Below are 6,041 nucleotides of genomic sequence, written 5' to 3'. Positions count from 1 at the left end.
AGGTTATAACCCCATATAGGATGACCTGCAAAGGGAAGTTTGAGGAATTAGGTGATAAGACCTTTAGGATAGTAAATTGACAGGGAGGGAAAATGGGGGGGGGGGGGAAAGAGGGAAGGAAGGGAGGTGGAAAAGATAAGGGATGATAAAAGGGGAATAAGGAGAATTAAAGGAAAGAGGGAAGGAAGGAAGGAGGACAGAAGAGGTCCCATTTGAAAGAATCATCAGGGTAATGACTCAGACTGTCCTTTATTTACTAAGAGGTGGACCATGCAATTCTTTTTGGCGCCATGGGGCTGTTTCTTCTCTTTGCTGTTTAGGAGTGCCTGCTCTTTCCCAAGGTGTTATTTTCGGCAATTCTGGAAGAGAGGTGATATCTGATACAGTGTCCCAGCAGGCTATATCCAGAGGAGGGACAGCTGAGGATGAGAGGAATTCTTGCAGGTCCTCATAAGACGAGACTCTGATGAACTTCCCAGAATAATTGAATGCTATTCCAAATGGAAATGTCCATCTGTAAAGGATCCGTTTTTCACGGAGAAGATCAGTAAGGGGCTTGAGGATCTTTCTCTTCTGGAGCGTAACAGGAGCTAAATCTTGGAATATTGAGATAGGTATGTTGCTATAGGTAACATTCTTCGCCTGTCTTGCAGCAGAGAGGATTCTTTCTTTATCAGCAAAATTAAGGAAGCGACAAATTATGTCTCTTGGAGGTTCATTACCCTTTGGTTTGGGCCTAAGAGCCCTGTGGGCTCTTTCAATTAAGATGTTTGAGGAATCTTCGCAGCCCAGAAGTGAGGATGCAATGGACAGGATCGCAGGTGAGATTTCTTCATTTGTAATGTGTTCTGGGAGCCCTCTAAAGCGCAGATTATTCCTACGTCCGCGGTTTTCCTGGTCTTCCAGGTTGTTGTAGAGGGTGTTAATGTGTGACTGGCACATAGAAAGGGACTGAGTGATTGCTGTACTGTGCTCAATCATAGCGGCCTGAGATGTTTCCAGAGTTTCCACTCTGTGGCCCACATGTTGAATTTCCTGCGTGAGGCTTGATATTTCCTGTCGCAGAGGCAGTAAGGCTTCAGCCAGTGCTTGTTTTATAAATCTCCTGGACACAGGCAATGTCCGAGGGGATCCTACGTCTCCTGCCTCACTTTCTACCTCCGACTGACCTTCATCACCGCCATCAGAGGTGCGTTCACTCGGCGGCGCCATCTTGGATTCTTTAATCCCAGGAGCAGCCGTTTGCTTTTTGAGGTATTTGGCCATCCCCGAATTTGGATTCGGTACTTTAGGAACGGCTCCTGGGTCGGTGGGTCTCTGTCCTCCGATTTTGACCATGTTTGAAGGTCTCTGTAGCTTTCGTTAGCTGTTTTCCCAGCAGGTCTAGTTACGGAGCTCAGCCAGAAGCAGCCATACAGATCAGGCGCAAGCTCCGCCCCCCCCTATGTGCCCAATTTAAAGCTGCAATCAAAAAAATTAATAATTGCTCAGTCAAACATGGGTGGGATCCGCCACTTTCCTCTCCTACTGTCTCCCTCTCCTGCTTGATTTCCAGGGCCAGGAGTGATGATGCTGCAGAAGTCTGGCTCTGTTAATCAAACAGGAGAGATAGAGGTGGGACGAGGGATGTTAAGAGCTGTGGTGCACTGTATGGCTTGGGAGCAGTCTAGATGCTCTTATCAGTTTAAATAAAAACACTTTTCCTTCTCTGGATGGCATCAGACTGGGCATATAAAAAGGTATCATTATAATATGGGGAGGCCACCCTACTAGACATTCTTTCCACTTTACAACTGATTACTGACTCCCCTTAACAACAATATTGCAAGTGAGGAATTATTAGGCTGAAAAATAAAATAAATCATGTCTATTAGAGAAATAGAAGGAAGTTTATGAATAGCCAAATTAAAAAGAATGAATGCAATATCAAGTGAAGATTATAATTTTTTAATTTTTTTTATTTACTAAATTTCATAACACCAGACAATATTTTTAGTGAGAATGATTGATGCACATAGTTTATTACTTGTTTAAAATTTCATTAGGAAATTTAGTGAACTACAACGCAAATTTAAAAAAATAAATTGCCTAGGGAGACATAATTCTTCACTTGATGAGGAATGCACTGGTGGGTTCAGCAACACCAAAAGACCCAGAAGAGAATTGAAGAATTTAAATTGGATGTTTGCAGAATTCCGTCCTTGGTAAAGAAATACCTTTTCATATCATCTGGCCAAGTCAAAAACACTCTCATTGAAGTAGGCGTAGTGCAGTGTCCCACTCGTGATCATGGGCACCGCAAACTTGTTTTATTGTGTTTTATTGTCATATATTATGCCTTTATGCTGTACTTCATCTCATGTCATATTCTCCCATGTCACTATGTGATTCTATATGTAAGATCCTTTATACAGGCCTAATTAGTGTGCACAGTTTTACATTGTATATACACTGCGTGCAGAATTATTAGGCAAATGAGTATTTTGACCACATCATCCTCTTTATGCATGTTGTCTTACTCCAAGCTGTATAGGCTCGAAAGCCTACTACCAATTAAGCATATTAGGTGATGTGCATCTCTGTAATGAGAAGGGGTGTGGTCTAATGACATCAACACCCTATATTAGGTGTGCATAATTATTAGGCAACTTCCTTTCCTTTGGCAAAATGGGTAAAAAAAAGGACTTGACAGGCTCAGAAAAGTCAAAAATAGTGAGATATCTTGCAGAGGGATGCAGCACTCTTAAAATTGCAAAGCTTCTGAAGCGTGATCATCGAACAATCAAGCGTTTCATTCAAAATAGTCAACAGGGTCGCAAGAAGCGTGTGGAAAAACCAAGGCGCAAAATAACTGCCCATGAACTGAGAAAAGTCAAGCGTGCAGCTGCCAAGATGCCACTGGACACCAGTTTGGCCATATTTCAGAGCTGCAACATCACTGGAGTGCCCAAAAGCACAAGGTGTGCAATACTCAGAGACATGGCCAAGGTAAGAAAGGCTGAAAGACGACCACCACTGAACAAGACACACAAGCTGAAACATCAAGACTGGGCCAAGAAATATCTCAAGACTGATTTTTCTAAGGTTTTATGGACTGATGAAATGAGAGTGAGTCTTGATGGGCCAGATGGATGGGCCCGTGGCTGGATTGGTAAAGGGCAGAGAGCTCCAGTCCGACTCAGACGCCAGCAAGGTGGAGGTGGAGTACTGGTTTGGGCGGGTATCATCAAAGATGAGCTTGTGGGGCCTTTTCGGGTTGAGGATGGAGTCAAGCTCAACTCCCAGTCCTACTGCCAGTTTCTGGAAGACACCTTCTTCAAGCAGTGGTACAGGAAGAAGTCTGCATCCTTCAAGAAAAACATGATTTTCATGCAGGACAATGCTCCATCACACGCGTCCAAGTACTCCACAGCGTGGCTGGCAAGAAAGGGTATAAAAGAAGAAAATTTAATGACATGGCCTCCTTGTTCACCTGATCTGAACCCCATTGAGAACCTGTGGTCCATCATCAAATGTGAGATTTACAAGGAGGGAAAACACTACACCTCTCTGAACAGTGTCTGGGAGGCTGTGGTTGCTGCTGCACGCAATGTTGATGGTGAACAGATCAAAACACTGACAGAATCCATGGATGGCAGGCTTTTGAGTGTCCTTGCAAAGAAAGGTGGCTATATTGGTCACTGATTTGTTTTTGTTTTGTTTTTGAATGTCAGAAATGTATATTTGTGAATGTTAAGATGTTATATTGGTTTCACTGGTAAAAATAAATAATTGAAATGGGTATATATTTGTTTTTTGTTAAGTTGCCTAATAATTATGCACAGTAATAGTCACCTGCACACACAGATATCCCCCTAAAATAGCTAAAACTAAAAACAAACTAAAAACTACTTCCAAAAATATTCAGCTTTGATATTAATTAGTTTTTTGGGTTCATTGAGAACATGGTTGTTGTTCAATAATAAAATTAATCCTCAAAAATACAACTTGCCTAATAATTCTGCACTCCCTGTATAGCGTAGCTCAGGCCTAGTTAGGTCAGTCTTTTCCTGATGTCTAGTCAGTGAGCAGCCATGATGTAGCTGCCTGCTGGAGGAAGGCCTCCTGCCTCCCTGCTCTCTCCCTGTTGGCTCCACAGTCCAGGGTTAAAGCCTACAAGATTCAGCCTAGAGGTGAGAAATCTACTTCTAAAGCTCGCTCCTCCGGAGGTGACCAGTGATAAGCTGCAAACAGAAAGTATTCAAGGGGACTAGTATATTTTATTCAAGTGAAAGGATAGCAAACGGCCGTACTCAAAGGCTTCCCAGGCACCTTTGCAATTAGGTGTAGGACACAGCTTCCGGCATCCACACCTCCAGTTTAAATCCTGAGGACAGTTAGGCCAACTGTCAGAAAAGCACTGGAAATAGAGGTTCAAGGATTCTGAAAACCACCTTTAATTCAAGTTAGAATAAGGCGAGAGTTAATACCAGCCTAAGACTTTTTATACTTCAAAAGCCTAGTCTGAAGCAGTAGCTTTCATATATACAGGTGAAACTCGAAAAATTTGAATATTGTGCAAAGTTCATTTATTTCGGTAATGCAACTTAAAAGGTGAAACTAACACATGAGATAGACTCATTACATGCAAAGAGAGATATTTTAAGCCTTTATTTGTTATAATTTGGATTATTATGGCTTACAGCTTATAAAACCCCAAAGTCACAATTTTGAGGTACCCTTTGCTCAGGGGGTATGGATTAATTAGCTGACTAGAGTGTGACACTTTGAGCCTAGAATATTGAACCCTCTTCACAAAATTATAATTTTAAGCTGCATTAATGCAATTCTTTTTAATTTGCATTACTGAAATAAATGGACTTTTGCATGATATTCTAATTTTTCGAGTTTCACCTGTATATAAAAGACAGAGAGCCTGTTTTATCTGAGGACTTACAATATCCTACCCTTGTATGCATGAGAGACTGTATTTCATATCTGGATGTACTAGAAACTGTTTTTTACTTGGATGTAATCGTTACAGCAGCGTTCAGTAAAAGTTATAAGCTGGATTGCACCATCCTTGTCTCAGTCTCCAATTCCTCAGTTAACACTACAGTAAACGGTTGTACCACCATAAAAGGTACTGGCGTCAGGACTACAAGGGACCTTGCCATAGGCACATTAATACAGACCATCAAGGGCACCTTGAATCACCATCTGGCCTGTGTCCTTTACACCAGAGTGTGCCCCAGAGAATTCTTGTGCCGTTCCTCTCATCACTTATGCAGGCCTGCCCAGGGACAACATAACCGTGAGTAACCAGAACTGTATGTACCTCGGCCCACCTAATGCTCACACCGTGACCTCATATATAATTCCCCTGTCGGTCTGGTTCACTGCAGTAGCAAGATTGTAATCAAGTGATGACTGCATAAATGTAAATCGACAGGATTTATCTCAAGATACAAATCACTGGTAACATTTAAACAGAGATGCAAGACTTTTTTAAAACATAGTTCTGTCTACAACTGGAATTTAAATTGCAGCAGACAAATCCTACAAAGGTTTTTATTCTCTGACCTGCTACAAAGGTGCATGATGTGAACTGTAGTGAAGGTTATCTTCTCACTAGTGACTGTATTTGTGAGTTATCACCTCTCTTCTGATTCTTAGCTATGTCATATGGCAGTAGTAGCAGCATAGAATGGAATATAAAGGCAGTGGATGGGCTGTTTATCTGTGGTAGTAGTAGTAGTAGTGGCGGATAAGTAGCATTAATAGTGGTGGCAGTAAGGTATAAGCAGCGAGGAGTAGCAGCTGCTGTGGTGGTGGCAGAAGTAGCCATATGGTATATGTTGGCAAGTATGCAGACAGCGGCAGTGGCATGATAGCGCATGGAACATGATGGGAAGCAGGCAAGCAGACAGTGGCAAGACGGGACAATGTCAGCAAAGTTAGATATATTCATAAGCCTCAGCCAGAGGATTGTGAAAATCCTCCCAGATCCATGCCTGGTTCATTTTGATGTGTTTCGGACACTGAAGAAGGACAGCTTGGTC

This window comes from Bufo bufo, chromosome 3 (genome assembly GCF_905171765.1).
Source record: "Bufo bufo chromosome 3, aBufBuf1.1, whole genome shotgun sequence".
Lineage (NCBI taxonomy): Eukaryota > Metazoa > Chordata > Amphibia > Anura > Bufonidae > Bufo > Bufo bufo.
This window is presented reverse-complemented; position numbering follows the sequence as displayed.